Source organism: Gorilla gorilla, chromosome 11 (assembly GCF_029281585.2).
Source record: "Gorilla gorilla gorilla isolate KB3781 chromosome 11, NHGRI_mGorGor1-v2.1_pri, whole genome shotgun sequence".
Lineage (NCBI taxonomy): Eukaryota > Metazoa > Chordata > Mammalia > Primates > Hominidae > Gorilla > Gorilla gorilla.
In genome coordinates this window covers 119,537,384-119,554,439 of record NC_073235.2, presented here as the reverse complement: position 1 = coordinate 119,554,439, position 17,056 = coordinate 119,537,384, and the positions used below count along the sequence as shown (strand labels likewise).

General features: G+C 42.6%; 3 long non-coding RNA genes across 9 annotated transcripts in view; 1 reads left to right on the top strand and 2 right to left on the bottom strand.

The window, feature by feature from the left end:
• LOC109025810 (uncharacterized) overlaps positions 1-17,056 on the bottom strand; it is a 78,205-nt gene that overhangs the window by 14,402 nt on the left and 46,747 nt on the right. The gene's annotated exons all lie outside the window — the stretch shown is intronic.
• Positions 8,454-12,028, bottom strand: LOC101146351 (uncharacterized). Of its 4 annotated transcripts, XR_010129704.1 has the most exons (5): positions 11,892-12,028; positions 11,719-11,796; positions 10,719-11,175; positions 9,117-9,418; positions 8,454-8,641 (listed from the first exon to the last, which is right to left on the bottom strand). It is a non-coding gene; the product is annotated as an uncharacterized lncRNA (long non-coding RNA). The 4 variants fall into 4 exon arrangements; XR_002004797.3 differs by lacking the exon at positions 10,719-11,175; XR_010129703.1 differs by lacking the exon at positions 10,719-11,175 and having other exon boundaries at positions 11,779-11,922.
• On the top strand, positions 12,471-13,840 carry LOC101146011 (uncharacterized). Its single transcript, XR_174062.5, has 2 exons — positions 12,471-12,584; positions 13,637-13,840. It is a non-coding gene; the product is annotated as an uncharacterized lncRNA (long non-coding RNA).

The following is a 17,056-nucleotide window of genomic DNA, read 5'->3' as shown; positions in this document are numbered from 1 at the left end:
AAACCAGCAAACCTCCTATTTTTCCAATCAGTCCCCCCATCATCACACACTTTATTTGCCCTCTTCCTTTCCTTTCCCCTTTACCCACAGGACCAAAGGGAAGATGGGGACCGCTCACCTGTTCCTACCTCTATGATAGCTGCCTACATTGGCGTGCAAAACACCAAATCATAAGGCAAGGCAAGGAAGCTTCACCCACTAAACCACAGGCTCCTTGAGGGAAGAACCTGTGCCTTTTGATGTTGTGCAACAAAGCCACTGTGACTTTGTGGCTGAATATATTTACTACTTTTATTTGGAGCTGCACCAATTTTCTTGGCTTTTAAGGCCAATATATTACTTCTATTATTTAAAAGTTGAGAGAGCCATATTGTTAATACTGAGGCATGAATTAGCAGCTCTTGCATACTTGGATACTCCGAAACCAACATATTTTCAATTGGGACCATCCCGGAAAATCTATTATGTAAAGGAGATGATGCATACTATCCCCAGCTGGGTCTGGGAGAGATATGGAGTAGGCATTCAGACAAGGTGTGTCCAATTGCTTAGTTGTTTCACTAAAGAAATCAAGACAGCATGGGTGGAGAGCCAAAGGGGATGGAAAGCCAAATGTCATGACCAGCACTCTGCAGATCACCCACCAACACTCCTCCTACTGTCTGACATCCTATTATCAATTGCAGATTTCGCTAAAAATTAAACCAAGTCAGATGTCTCTTCTCGGAAAAGCCCACAGACAGAGTGCCATCTCAGGATCATCTAAAGCTAGTGTGGGAAAGGCGAGTCCCTTTCTTTAGCAAACAAATCTTTTTGTCTCAACCCTGACTTATTCCTGGGGCCTTCTGGGTGGTGTACACAGTGACTGAATCATATATATAGTATGATTTTTAAGGGCAATATCACGATAAGATGCCCACACAGAAGCAAAAACAAGTTCCTTGGCCTTGTGTATGAGGCTCCCTAAAGCGGTCTGTGCCCCTGGAATTGCCTTGACCATGCTTGTGACTAGTTTTCCAGCCTGAAAAGCCCTGTCTATCTTTCCAGCGTAACCTCCTCTGAGCAACTTTCTGATTTTCCTTAATTTTATTGACATTTCCCTTCCTGGAACTCCCAAAGCACCATGCCTGAATCACCCATCTGGCCCTTGCAGCCTGTCGGTTGGTAAGTTGGCTTTTTATATGTTCACATAGCTGAAACCACCATCTCTGTGCAGATCCCCCAGGAGGTTCTTTGCACACTCCTCCAGTTTTGTTGCCCTTTCTCTTCCCAAGCGACCCCTATGGGTGACTCTTCTTTGGAGGGCTACCTTTGGCCTGCTAGAGCCACTTCACTTGCATATAAGCAGAAAACCTGATATGCCCAGGAACCTATGACCTCATGGGGTAACCCCTGGCTCCCTTGTTCCAGGGCATATATCAGTCAGGATCTAGTCTTAGGCAACAAACCACACCGGTTATTTTAACAGAGAGAATTTAAGATAAAGAATTATTAACAGCATTAGGAACAGAAAAGGCTAAAGGGGATATTATTAAGGTATTGAAGAGGTAGCAATTATAAGGGAGCATTAGAATTATAAAACTTAAAAGCTTGAAGGCAGACACTCACAGAGCTGACCTGCAGCCCTTAGAAAAGGAGCTGCTTCTCTGCTGGTGCTGAAGGGGAGGGCTCACCATGCTGGGACCCAAACCCCTGAGCCAGATGATGGCCGATGGTGTTTCCGGGGGAGAACAATGGACCTAGTTCTACAAGTGTTGACAAAATTGCAAACTGGTATCCCTGGCTGTTACTGGAAGGAACTGCCACTGCCAAGGTGAGGAAGGATTGCTAAGTGATATTGATAGGAGCAGAAAGCATAACGAGGAACAGAAAGCAAACAGAAAGGAACACCGGCCAGGCCAAACTAGAGGCTGCCTTACAGAGATGGGATTAAGTTTATTCACCTACAGAAACACTAGAACCATATTACCGCCACGTATATGAATTTCAGGGACAGCTTGAAATTAACAGAGGGCAAAGCCAAAATTGAAAGAGATCTATTTTGATTCAACTTGCTCATACTCTGATGCCCATACTCAGGAATGGAACTGTTCTCTTTCCTATATGAGTTAGTTTATTCTGGGAAACAGTAAAGAAGATACCTACTTAAGTCACTTAACCAACTAGGACCTTGAAAATGGAAACCACGCACCATCCCAAATAGAGAGGATCTCAGGGACTGGCTATTACAACCTTCCCCTCTCCTCTCACCCACTATCAGACATTAACAGATGAGGAAACGAAATCACAGAGGGACCAAGTGATCAAAGAGTGGCCAGGACTAGCCCTGGAACTAGAGTCATTCTTTTGTTCAACATGTATTTATTGATCATCTATTGTTCTGGCCACGGGTCTAGGTTCTTGGAAAATATCAGTGAATAAAACTCCCAGGAGATTGGGAAACCTGAAATGTAAGCCATACTGCGGCAAAGGGGTTTTGTCTGTATCTCTTCTTCCTAAGGTGCTCCCTCTTTATTACTTTAGGAGGGCTTCATTTTTCACTTATTTTATCTGCAGACCTCATCATGAAACAAAACACTTTCAGCGAGTTGTTGTGCTTAAAAGGAGAAGCTTGGGGAGGCAACGGAACACAGTACAATGGACACTGCATTTTTCCCCCATGCTCCACTGGCCCCCATAGTTCTGGAAACCCTAAGACCATACCAATTTCAAACATCCTGCTCTTCTGACTGTTACAAACTAAGAACCTTGTTTCTGGATGGTTGGGTATATATGTCCATATTCATATTCTTCCTGGAAAGAGACTGGTGCCAGGACTGAGTAGCACAACAGCCCCACCTGGTGCTCTGGAGGAATGGCCTGTCTTAGACACTGGTGGGGATCAACTGGTTTGGAAATTAGTTCACCTAACTCTTCCATGAAAACAACAAACTTTTATTTTATCTTTTTGCTTTAAGTTCTGAGATGCATGTGCAGAACGTGCAGGTTTATCACATGGGTATACATGTGCATAGTGGTTTGCTGCACCTATCAACCTGTCATCTAGGTTTCAAGCCCCACATGCCTTAGGTATTTGTCCTAATGATCTCCCTCCCCTTGGTCCCCACCCCACAACTGACCCCAGTGTGTGATGTGTTCACATTGGAAAACAACAAACTTTTAAGAGATCTTATGGGAAACCTCAGAGATAATGGAGGAGCCAGGGTTTATTTGGGGGGTTGAAAGTTCTTACGTTCTATTTTTCACATTTCCAATGATACCAGGCCCATTTATTGTTGATAATAGATATGAAGGTGCGTTGAGCCTATAAAATAAAAGAAGCAAAGAGACCAAAAAGGAAGACAGATAAGGCATTGGAAAATATAGATGTGGCTGCATTTCACCCTTCATCTGAGCTCGAATCAAGAAGTATGGCTTGTGCTCACTAATCCAGGGGATGAATTGAAATTATGTTTATTCTGGTCTTTGTTTTTCCCTCTTTCTCTTGATCTCCATTTTTTAATCTTTTCCTGTGATTTTCTAGTTTAACTCCTGGGAAACAAAAGGGACAAAGGGAAACTGGGCTCCAATTCTGTCAATCAACTGTCAGAACTTCTACAAGGTGCTTGGTCATGTAAATTAAAATTCCAAGAGTTCTAATATGTATCTGGGTTATCATTTCCCACATAATCTTAGAAATTTGAACATGGAGCACCTGGTAACCCATTTAGTACATGGATACACAGCAAATAAGGGTGTAATGATGGGATGGTAAATTCAGAACTTTTGAAAACTCTATTAAATATCTCAAATTGGAATTATCTTTGAAGAATCTATTTTATGTGTTTTGTATATGCTTATTTCAGCTGATACTATAAAGAAGTACTTTTAGAATCCAGGGAAGACAAGGAATCCAGAATGAATGTCCTTCATACATTTTCTATTCACATAGAATAGTGCTCTAACCTACCCCAAATAAATAGAGGCCTCCACTGTGCTAAAAGTCCTCTGAGCAATAAGAGTTTAAAACCTCTCTTAGTCATCCATGCCAGGTCATTGCCAAAGTTCACCTTTAATGCTCTCTCACACTGCTGATGGGACTACAGGTCAATGAAACCTCTCTGAAAAGCAATTTAGAAAAAACCTAACCCCTTTGACCCTATAAATCCACTTTTATAAGCTGTATCCTAAGAAAATATAAAAAATACAAACAATACTGAATAAAAATGTAAATTTTCATATACATTTTAATAAAAATAGAACTGCAGTAAATATAAGATGTTGGTTCATAGATTATATAAAACAAAATGATAGAATATTATGTAGTCATACACATACATACAACAATGTTAGCATGATGCATTTTTTGTCTCCGTTTTGGCTGAGGCCCTAAAAAAGCAGAGAATAATATATCAGGGACCAAGTATTCCTACCTATCAAAGGTGCTAGGCAGCCCAGGAAGGGGGCAGTTAACATTCCTAGAGGAAACCTTCAACTAGTAGAGGATGGAAATCCACTACACGTCCCAGCCTCCCAGCATCGGGAGAGATAATTCCAAGGTGCATTCCACAGTTTCTTAGACGGTCTCCAGCAGGACTGAACCCCAGTTGCTGACGACAATACTCAGCTCAGTAACATACTCTTTATTTTCTTCCTTTCCTGTCCCACGTGGCCTGTCCCCTCCCTTCTGCTTCCTATAATCTACCTCCCATTACAAAGCCCAGACACAAGTTCTTATCTCAGGCTGTATTGGAAGGTGAGATAAAATTAAGTTGCCCCCAAAACATAATACCAATAATATCAAAAACTCAGCAAGGGAATTATGGATTTTGGATACCAAAAATCAGGAAGGGAATTATGTACAAAGAGCTCATTTCATCCCCCCACCCAAAGCAAGAAAACACAAAATGAAAATGTGGCTCTCTGCTTCAAAGACGGGAGGGGAAATATATTGAGAATATACACAAACTAATAATCCAGTGAGTTATCCTGCTCCAACATTATCATCTCATCACTGCCATTGTTATTGTCATACACCAACAATACAGGTAGAAGTCAGTCAGGGTCCCCGCCCTTCAGGGAATCACAAAACTGGAAAAAGATTCACAGGTCTAGGACCTGTTTAAGGCAATTCCTCTGCCTAACACAATGTTCTTGCTGTCCCAGCTATCAAGAAAGCTTTAGAGAACACAGTGTTATACACACCAAAAAATAATAATGAGTGTCAGGGGCAGGAGATAATGTGTTATGAGTCTTCTGTCCCAATTTGGAGCCCAAGTCACATCCAGACAGACAACTGATTCTCTTCTCTGTGGTTATAATTCCTTTAATTTCCTCATGGATTTCAAACTATTCTTCAGGAAAAAGAAGGGATTCTGAGGCTAGCAACGAGGTAGGCTTGATAATGTGTGGTCCCAGCGATCTGAATAAAGATCCAAAAAGAAGGTTGCCCTGTATACAATTCCAGATGCTTGTCCTTGGATCCCCTGCCTAGAATATCAAACTGTCCTCTTTACTGTTTGATAACTGTGGGCAAGAGAGCAATGGAACCAACAGAGTTGGTAGTGCTAGCTACCAAAAGTTTAGGACAGAGGTTACAAAATCAAATGTCTTCAGAGCTCAGGCAGGTAGTATAAAGTAAGGATTTGTGGAGATAGACAAATTGACGTGTACGTGCCTCTTCCGAAAGATGCTTCTGAGCTCAAGCCAGTTAAAATCCAGTATTGATAGACATTGCACATTTTTAAGAGCAACCAAGAAGTCAAATATCTAGATTTTACATGAAAGCTCTTTTCCATGGTGGCAACTAATCCAAATGTTTTCTGCTCACTCCATATTGGCCTGCATAGGATGTCAAAGAAAACAAATTTGTGGGCTGTTTTGGCTCTTGAGCCACCAGTTTGGACATAAGTTATGAGAGTTATCTTCTGTTATTGGAGAATGTATTGAAAGTGCACAATAAGGGGCAACTATAAAATTTTGAAAAGCAGAAAGACTAGAGAAAAGTGTTAGGTCATGAGCTGTAAGTGAGCAAGAGGGACTGTACTCAAATTCACAAACTTATGCTCTCTAATTTGGGACCAGTTTCAGCACTTGATATGATGAGGTATAAAGGATAATGGTGGCTGTAACATTATGACCCTTACTGCATCATACAAAGCCCTGACCCAATAGCTGCCTCCTCCTGTCACTGACTTAACTGCCTGAGTAGCATCTGGCTTAGGACTAGTGGTTCTGTCCCCTAGCCCTACTTCCCTATGCTCCTTAAAAGACCCTTTTACCAGAAATCTAAAATTACCAGTCCCATCAAGACAAGTATAAAGATAGCTTACTGCAGAAAGGCATCCAGAAAGAGGAAGAAGGCCCTGAGTAGAAGGAACAAGGTACCACAAAGGGTGAATGAACCTCTTAGGAAAAGGAAGCATAATGCTGACACTTAGATGAGACCCAAAGAAGGAGGATTTAACCTCCCAGGGGCTGGAGGAATATGAGGGTAGATAGAACCCTGCCGGCCAGCTCTACCTACCTCTTCCTTTGTGCGACTTTTTTGAAGGTATAATAGCACCACTCTGACTTGGGTCTTAACTCAAGCACATCCTAAGCTGTATGATCTTAAGCAGGTTAATCATTCCACCTGTTTCAATTATGAAATCGGGACCCTGATTACCTCGATGCTACAACTGAGATAAATGAAATAATGATTCCACAATCTCTAGTGCAGGGCCTGACAAACTGCAGTCTGCAGGCCAAATCCAGCAAAGTTAACAAGCCAGAGCCATTCACGTACTATGGCTGCTTTCACTTGCAAAGAAGAAAACATCTGCTATCTGGCCCTATAACTCTGTAGGGGCTCTCTCAAGTGGCCCTATCACCTCGCATAACTCACAAAAGCTGCTGTAAGGTATAAGTTGGGTCATGGTTACTTACCTCATACAAGACTTTCATCAATAAATATTGAACGCCCTAGACAGAAGATTCAAATATTTCACATCCTGAAGTTCTCCACAATTATCAATTTCAAAATTTTCTTCTAAGTTTCAAGTTTGAACATGTGATGGATCTCCTGGCACTGTTAAATTTATTCTGGTTTCCTCCTGGACCATATGTCTTAGACTATATTTACTATATGTACATTTCTTGGAGTACATGGACATGTGAACAGGACCTGGCACATGGGCATTATTCAGTAGTAAAACATTTCCTATGTAAATGTAGCAAATATAGTGAGGGTGTCATGGAGGACTGCACCAGAATGACACAGGGAAGGCTATTGACCTCTTTGCCTTTGCCTTCTCCCTGAGATTATGCCAGTGTATGCACAACATTATTACAGCCTACTACTGCCAGACACACTTATAACCCATTAACTGTAGCCTGTTACTACCAGAGGTGCCTGTAACCCGTTACCACGGCCTACTACCATAATACATGCTTATATCCAATGATATAGCTATATTACTACTGCCTGCTACCACAAGAGCGACTTGTATTATTACTACATACACTACCTCAGGACACTCTGCTCTTGCACCCAGGAACACCTGCCATAACATCTTTAAGCAATAAATTGCCATCTCTCCACACCCCTACACTGAGTAAGACCAAATGTGACCACTGAAGAGCAAAAGCAATCATTAAAGAAACCCAAGAAGCTCATCAACATCTAGGAAATAGGACAAAACCCTGGGGCCCACCTAAGTCAGATGAACAATAAAAAGGCAGTTTCTGCATCTTTCATCTTCCAAAGGAAATAGAGAATTGAGTTTTGAGGCCCCAACCTTACAGATTAGCTTTGGTCTTGCTGGTAAATGGTTTTTAAAGATTGCATTTATGATTCTCAGGGGGAGGCAAGCTGTGAGTAAGAGATGATTTGGTACCTTTACATAAGTTATACAAGGTTCAAGTTTAATCACACAAGGGATTCTATAAAGCTATAAGAATTATTTGATCCCAAATTGCCCAAACACTATATTATATCTAGAGTATACTACCAGGAGAAGCTCGAGGATGTTGTCGTTTAAAGAATTCCAAATGCACATATGCTTTTGTAAGTGTATGTTGTGTATTTGCGCTTCCTCACATTTACAATTCCTGGACTTCATTATGGATGACCTGGGCTTGTTTCTAGGAAAACAAGCATCTTCATTTCTGCTAACAAATGAATGAGAAGTGTGAGCTGATGGTGATCTGGTGGTTCACCTGGCTCAGCCTGCACTGGCCTTGTTTAGATGGTCTATCAAACCAAATAAGCCCTTATCATACCCAGAAAGCATCTCAATTTATCCCAAACAAAAGCCCAACCATAAACATCATAGTAAATCTTTCAAACAGGAAAAAAAGGGTAAACTACATATTTCCTCCTGACTCACATGGTTCTCCCTCTGCTTACAACACCCATCTGATTACATGAAGGGCTAGGGTACTAAGGTCACTCAACGTCACTCTTCAGCTAAACAGTAACACTCAAAAACACCTTTGCCAGAGAAAGAAGAGGAAGTTTATTTAGAGACACTGGCGTGGAGAGGAATAATCAATGATGATTATGGTGGTCTTGGGCCTGCACCAAAAGCCCTTCTTTGTGCTGGCCATGGGAGAACACATGGCACAGAAAAGCCCAGATTCAAGCAGCTTCTTCAACCAAAACATTGACATATTCTGCTGACTAAAGAGACAAATAAGAAAATTAAAGATGTACACTCCAAGAACCCATGTGTTTTTCATATAGGGACCTTCCCAACTCAGTTTCCCAGAGATTCCATCAAATACAGACCTTCAAAGAGTTTGAGAGTCCCACCTCAAAGAGGTAGGTCCAGGGTTTGTGTGATCTCTCTTTACTGCATGGACAAGATTAGAGGGAGGCTCTACAGCACAAAGAAGACAAGCCATGAGCACAGAAAGCCTGGCTCTTCACAGGACTTGTGGGGAAGCAGGGAGAGAGTTGGGTGGTTGTTTTTTATTGGTGGGTGGGTGTCGGTGAGGGAAGGGATTGTTAGAGAAGTACTGGGGCCAGTCTTTAGAAGGTGAGAGGTGATCTTTGCTTTTGACAGAGGCATGACAGTTTGGGAGATTGGCCAAGCATGGGTGACAATTCCTCAGTCCTGAGAGTCCCCTCTGTAATCAGAAAATGTCATCAATACCTTGTCTTCCCATTCCTTTTCAGAGATAATTTCCTTTCTTTTTGCCTCTGTGGGGAATATTTCAGATGACATGCTGAACACCTATACCTGCAGGCCTTCACCATCTTCTGTTCCTCAACTCTGGTCAGCATGAGGTTTTGGTTGAAACAGCAAGATCTGCCTGCTCCTACTGTTGTCCCTCTCTCCTACCCCAGGTCCATTTGTCCAAAGCAGTCCATCCATCATTCCCTTTACATAGTGGCTTATGACACGGGCCCTCCTGGTAAAGGGACATGATGATTGATGGTGCCTTATCACAATGGCTGAAAGTCAACATGAGAGCTTGGTTGAGTGGTTGGGGCAGTACTGAAATGTTGGATAAAATTAAGAAAATGCCTAGTAGGACTCCTTAAATCAGCTGGCTGCCTATCAGCCAGCCCATAGGAACCCCCATGAATTACAGAAACCAAGCAAAATTCTCTATGCCTTTCAAACCCAAGTCTAGCATTTTTTTTTTAAGAATAACCGTTTATTAAAGTAGATATGGAACACTTGTTTGGCCAAATTTTAATACTGCTTTACATGTTTTGTTTGTGAAACAATTCGTATTACATTTATAACCAAAAATTTCAACTGGTAACAGATTTAATATTCACTGTCAAACACACAGTTGATAATCTTGAGGGGAAAATACATGAAAGGCATATATACAATTATAGAAGTTCTTATTGTACATGTAGCATATTTTGATCTCCAAGTCTAGGATTTTTAAAGCCTTTGTCTGCTGACACATTTAGGCATACCTTCCTGGTTTCATTGCCTTACTTCTAGAAAGAGATATTGAGGAAGGATTTGAACAATGTACACTTTTTAAGTGAATTTATTGAAGTATAATTGATAAACAATAAACTGCACATATTTTAAGTGTACAGTTTGATAAGTTTTGACCTAGGTATACACCCATAAACCATTACTACAAATCAAGATAATAAGTACTTTCTACTGTGCTCCCTTTGTAATCTTTCCCCCTGCCCCTCCCCCAAGTTCTACTGTAAGTACCCAAAATGTAGAATTTAAAGCTCTAGTCCAGTTCATTTTTTAAATCTGCTACCCCTGCCCTATCCCCTAGAGCCCCACAGAAATATAGCTTCAACTTCAAGAAGCTTGATATCTGGCCAGAGAAGCCATCTTCTACTGATAGATATAAAATGTGACCAAATGAAGAAGTAACCATAGAGTATAGGGCCTTTGTTTTGAGTCTTGAAGCACATTTGGAAGTTTAATAGGTGAAGATGAAAAAAAATAGTACAAATCACTGAATTTCCTATGAAGACCTGTACTTTTTCTACTTTTTAAATAACCCAGTTTGGTTAGAACAGAGGTTGCCTGAAGGAAATAGTGAAGGACATGGCTAAAAAGCCAGGTTGGGGTTGGGGATGGGGATATGGAAATTGAAATGCTGTAGTCAAAATGTCTACATCTTGTTTCACTGGGCAGCAGTTTGCATGAAAAAAGAGACTCCAGCCACCTCCACAGTGATGTAGTCCAAAGGCTGATGAAGGGCTGCCACCTGGCATTATGGAAACATGGGCCTCATAAAGGGGGAAGAGCCCAACAACACACCTGGGCTTCAGGCCTAAGTAATGAAGCTCTGGGTGGTGCCAACCAGAAGGGTCAGGTTGGCAGGAAGGTCCCAAGAAATGTCGTCTCCTCTCTTCCTTAAAAGCCTGGTTTCAAACACACTTCCTGAACAAGGGCTGTAGTGATTCACCCACTTCAAGAAGGCCAACTTCATGTTGAGGCCATAGTGGGTGGAGGGGTGGAGGTGATCATCCAAGCATCCCCCAGTGTCCCTCTAATATCCCATCTCTTGCAGATGCCCAAGAGGCAGAGAATGCTACAGTTCTCTTGTCATTCTTTTAACATAAGACCTAAGGTTTTAATCCTGGGTAGGGCAACAAAGGCAGAAAAGAAGAGAAAGAAAGAGAAGCAGGTGGAGTTGTATTTAAACTACATATGTGATGCTGAGCTTAATGTATTCTAACTCTTCTCTGATTGTCAGATGCTCTGCAGGAGTCACCTAAGGTAAGGACAGAGAAATGAGATGAGGTTCCTCAAGTGGTCACACAGTGCCTGGCGCTTAGTAGGTCCCCTAAAAGTGCTCTGACTACCTCAAGTGTCGCAGCTTCCAGTTTTGCATGCCTTACTTTCAACCCCATTCTTTCCTGAGTTTTCTTCTGTTCTCTCAGTCTCCTTGCCCTGCTCTCTCCTCTGAAACACCCAATGGCTGATAAATCCCATAACTTTGTCTCTAGAGCATCTTACCTGCCCCTGGAGATTCAACCACACAAAACTCTACCTTGCCAGTGCCCAAAACTACATCCCCAGCCTCCATTGCTCTTCTGAGCTACAGATGCCTCTATCCAATTTGTCTACAGGGCATCCTTGGGGACCTGTCTGGTAGACATTCAACCTATGCAAAACTAAAACCAGTTTTTTTCTGTTCACATCTATTTCCTGCTCCTGCATCTACTCAGCAGTCATTCACTATTCACTTAGGACAGAAGACTAGGATTAAAACTTTACCCCTCCACATAAATCATGTCAGTATTTTATAACTTACCCCTTCTTCAACTCCATTGCTGGCTTGGGTTAAATGGCTTAATATCACTGAAGAACTTACCATATTGCAGGCACTTTCCTGCAATAGATAACAAGTTAGAATTCAAGTCTTTTGTTGATAGCTGTCTTTATGGTGAACATTAAGTCAAAGATATCACCCTCTGAGTAACTGACCGTCTTCCTCTGCATCCCTTCTGTGGCAGCAGTTAGAGCATACGCACTAAAATTAAGTAGATGTGGATCTAAATCCCAGCTCTACTGTTTAGTATTTGCACATCCTTGAGCAATTTCCTGAAGCTCTGAGCCAGTAAGGAGGTGATCTCCAACTAGGTGTTTAGTCTCCTCATTGGTAAGATAACAGGATTGCCATTAAGCCTGAGTCCTCTCTTTAACTTATTGAAGATTTTTAAGGCTGGGAGCAATATAATGATTTGCCCACATTTGGTAAGTTGAGAAACTTGGATCCAGAAAATCAGTCTGACTAAATATTGGAGAAAATCATCTCAGGTCCCCTGCTCAGCCCTTCTCTTGTAGATTGGTTCACTGACCTCACATGGCCTTTGTGATATCCCAGAGAGGGGAAGACCAAGTCACAGTGGCCTAGATTCTCTGCAGCTGGGCTCCTTCTGTCTCAGAGCTGGGAATACAATCTTCAGGCAAATGACTGGAAAGCCCCCTTCAGGCACCTAACATCTCCCAGCAGTAAGTATGAGCACTAAGTGTGTGCATTCAGCCACACTAGGATACAGCAGAGCTGCATGTACCCCAGGACTCAGCCAGTTTCCTACAGGAGCATAGAAGAAAGTACCACTAAAGGAGAGCAAGGAGAAGGAAGAGGAAGAGGGCGGCGATTGGCAAGGCTTGAGGGTAAGAGTAGGAGGAGTGAAGACAGGAGTAGTACCAACTATGGATGGAGGATGTATGTGAGGAGGGGAGAGGGGAGATGGTCATGGAGCCAGTAATGAAGAGACTAAGTCCATTCTCAGGCAAACGGCACAGCCTCAGTATGAAGTAAGTCATTTGCAAGTATTCATGAATCTCCCATTATGAATAGGAGATCTGACCAGCTTTCCTGGACTATAAAGGTAAACCAGATAGGGATTTTTCAATTTAGTTATCTGCTATTTGCCATAAGTAGTGTCTTAAGTGAGGCAGGAGAGACAGAGTGGGCTTCATAGTCACGGGACCTGTGCATCACAAACGGTCTTGTGCCCACTTACCCACACTGATCCCAGATTTATGCTCTTCTGTCACCATCTTGAAATTCTTAATAAATTTTTAGCAAGAGGCTAGCATATTCATTTTGCATTGGACTTCACAAATTATGTAGCTGGTTCTGGGGAGACATAATTTTTTTTATCTGGAGCATGTGGAGTCCTAATAAGCAACAACAAGGAAAGGGCGCAACATGGCGGGAGGGCCGGCCCCAAGTTGGAGGAGAACAGTAAACAATTGTTCTGAGAAATGGCTAAACACAAAAAACCTGTGGGCATAATGACCTCCTTCCCCAGATAGACCCAGCAGCACAACCTCATTCTGCACATAAATCCCATAAAACTCCCCTCTAGCCCCTGCCTCTTTGCAGACAGCCCCTTCTCTGCTGTGCTGCCCATTGCTTTCTTGCAACATACCTTCATACTTTGTCTAATAAATCTGCCTTTCTTTACCTATGATTGTCTTGGTAAATTCCTTTACTGCCCACAACACCAGCCCCAGCTAGTCACGCCCACAAGAAAGCAGATGTCACAGGAAGTAGCAAGTAAGCTAGGCCAAACCAGAGCTAAAGAGGTAACAAAATCATAAGGGAAAATTTGGAAAATGTCACGTTAGCCTTGTGTGCCCATCTGAAGAACTTCCTGAGGCTCTCCTGCTCTAACCAGGGACTTTTAAACCTCAGTTTTGTCTTTCCTCTCTTGCAGCATGAAGAAAGTGCACTTTCACTGTTGCAGTAGTCTTAGAAAACAAATATTTCTGCATGGTGACAACGGTTCTTACTGGAACCCCAGAACATCTCCATGGTATGACCTACCACATTTCCTTCCCACCAAAATAATAATAATAATAATAATAAGGCTACCAAGTATCTGGAATTTCTTGCTCATTAAAATCTGATTACTACCACACTCAAAAGCATCTGGGTCTTTCTTTGGTCTTTACTAAAAACAAAGGCTTTGCTTTGAACATTTCTCCAGGCAAGTCCCATCTGCTCCCCCAGAACAAGAATTTAATGAAGAAGGAAGTGTTACTAAACCTTTGTGCTTTGGACCACAGAACTTTAGAATTAGAAAAAGCAGCAAAAGATCTACTTTTTTCTTTTTATTTAGTATAAATACAACTAAATCTACTTTTTGAGATCCCCAAATATGAGTATTCTGCCCCAAAGAACAATGCGGAAAACTGACAGCGACACTGTCAAGCAAGCCTTCATTGCCAGCTCTGTCTCTCAAGAGTTTCAGGACATGTAGTAAAATTATGTTTTGAATCTGCCTGTTCTTCTCCCTCAATCGCCACTAAGACTAGGAAGTAGAGGCTTGGCAAGCCAAGTCAAAGAGGCAGGGCTGATTGTGATGCTCTCTCTTGGCCCAGCCTTGGTCAGTAGAGTTAGTAAGATCTCCTGTATCCAATGCACTCTACCAGCCTGATGGTCACAATGCTATGAAATCATCAATTATGAAGCCATTGACCTTCACGTGTGGCAACCTCAGCCTGTCTCTGTGGTCCTTTTCCACCCTTCATGACAACTCTTTCCCCCCTTTCAAAGGGTCAGGTGCCCTAAAACTCAGTGAACTGATGGCCCTTGGCAGGTGGGATGATTTTAAGAGGGCCAAGGCCCCTGCACATGGCTCTTAGCACACAAGAGGAGAAAAGAAAAGCAGACCAAATGCACAGAAAATAAAAAGAGGCCAGAAATTATAATTGTGGTGCATCATTGTATAGTGGCATGAAGCCTGGACTGGAGATTAAGAGATCTAGGTTTGAGATCTCACTTTGCCTATGATTTGTGACTTTGTCTGTTACCCTTCATCTCAAGGCCTATTTATTATAAAATTGTTCTCTAGCAATGCTCCAACTCAAAGTTCCTTACTCCCGTTGGTGGATGGATTAAAACATATTATTCTTGACCACATGAGGCCAAATGATTTTAATATGTGTGATATTTTTGTACCATAACACCCTTTTCTAACACCCTGGGATGTAGCCCTACTTTTATCTTAACAGCTGAATGGAACTATATTTCCAGTGTATTCTGGAAAAGGACATCTTTTTTGTTACTATGTTATAGATGGGGATAAAGGAAGGCAGAAAAGTGGCTAGTGGTCAATGTGAAAACTTTATTTAGAACCCTCTAAAGCACACAATTTGAATTTTCTTTATGCACCATTATACCATGTAGTTTTATTGTTAGTGAGACTGGGAAAGACAAAAGGAACAGAAATAGTCAATTTTCAGAAGTCCAAAAATAATTAAAAGCAAACGAAAAGTTTGAGTGCTCTCAGAATGAGAACTTGAAAGTTGTCCAGAGGTCCTCCAAATTCATGCCCTGCCTCTAAGAAGGACTACTTTTTTCCAGTTCTCCCTCTTTAATATTAGGTTCCTTCACTGTGATCATAGCAGGCATGCATGAAAGAAAAGGCTAATAGAGTGGAGACTCAAGGACAGGTTTGTTTTTAAGTTGAGTAGGGAAGGCACTGTGGTGCAGCAGGCAGTCCTTGGCCTGGGGTCGGCAAACTTGTCGCTATCCTGGCTCTTCCACTGCCCAGGTGTGGCCCCCGAGATAAGCCTCTTGGCTCCCAAAGGAGCAGGACAAGGTACACCTTAAGAGCCTCCCATGACCACTGCTCTTGTGATAAATCTCCCACTTTAAGCACCCCAATCTCTCTCCCCCTGAAAAAAACAGAAACTGTTTACTGAAAAACAATTTGAGAATGCAGCAGAAAGAATAGGAGAGAAGCCTGACGGAAAAATGGGAAAGAACACCACCAAATCTTCAGGCAGACTCCAGGCCATCCTCAGAACCAGGATGCTCCCCGTACCTCCAGAACTGGATGAAAAAAGACGAACGGAGTTAAGATCCTTCCTCCCTTTTGCTCTGCAAACCACCCCTTGGCCTTGGTCTCTGGCCTCTTCTTATTCCCTACTGAAGACAGTGAATGTGTTCTGAGTTCAGAGAGCTCTGCCCCTTGGTGAGGCACCTCTCTCAGCCACTTTCCCCTCCTCCAGCCTGTCCCCAAGCCCCTTTGGCCTGTTTGAACAGCAGCAGCAACAACAGTAGAGAAGACAGGGTGTGCATGTGAACAGGGTAAAAGGTCCCCACTTCCCAGCCGAGGTCAACATCTGGAGAGACTTAGATTTCAGAGAGGGACTCAGACTGAGTCATCAACATGTATAAGGACTGTCAGCAACTTTTCCATGTTCCCTCTTCATAAGCCCCAAGTCTCAGCCTGCTGGGAAGATCCAGCCCTATGAAGGCATCCACTGGACTCCCCGGGAAAATTAATGGAGTGAGTTTGAATTGGAGAAGTGACATGGAATCTAACTAGAGATCTGACTTCCAAAACAGTGACACCCTAAGGCTACCCTTCCTAGCCTAGGAAAGGGACCAGTGAGAGCACTGGCCTCCAAGCCCTTTCCTGCACTGTAACCCTAGCTACCAGTCTAGGAGATACAGACACCATCCTGTCCATTTACCTTTCTCCAGGCAAGAACTCACTGAGCCCCAAGAAAAGAAAAGGCTGATAGTGTCTCTTCTCAAAAGGCCAGGAATTTAGTTCTCTCTCTTTCTGTGCCAAAAATGTTCAGAACATAGTCGTTTCCTTTCATTAAGGGAAAAAAAAGCTGAGTCCCACCCACCAGGGAAGCTAAGGTGTAAAGGAAACAGGTTTATGGGGCTGTCCCTGTTAGTCCTATGCTGAGTTATTTGAAGTCACTCATATGTCCTCTCTGTGCAAAGATAGCAGAAAAAAACAAAATGGTGAGACAGGGAGCAGACTGGATTAACAGATGATTCTCAAGGAAGGGCCTCATCCTGGACCTGCTAAAGGTTAGAAGTAGCTCACTAGGCTCTATCTAAATTGCTGCTAGCTTGAGCAACACTGGGGCAGAAATGGAAAGAGAAACAGAGACAGGCAGCAGAGACCAACGCTCAGCCCTGCTCCATCCTCACTCCAGGAGGTCCGATACAGGAGCCAACCCAAACACCCCCCACACCCCACCCTTGAGTGGCCTGTGAATCAATCGCCTTCCCCGTCCCCCACTGGGTTTTCTGCTGCTTAAGTTTCTCAGCATGGGTGTCTGGAACCAGAACTGCTCCTCAACTCTAGGCAAAGGGGACTTTTTTG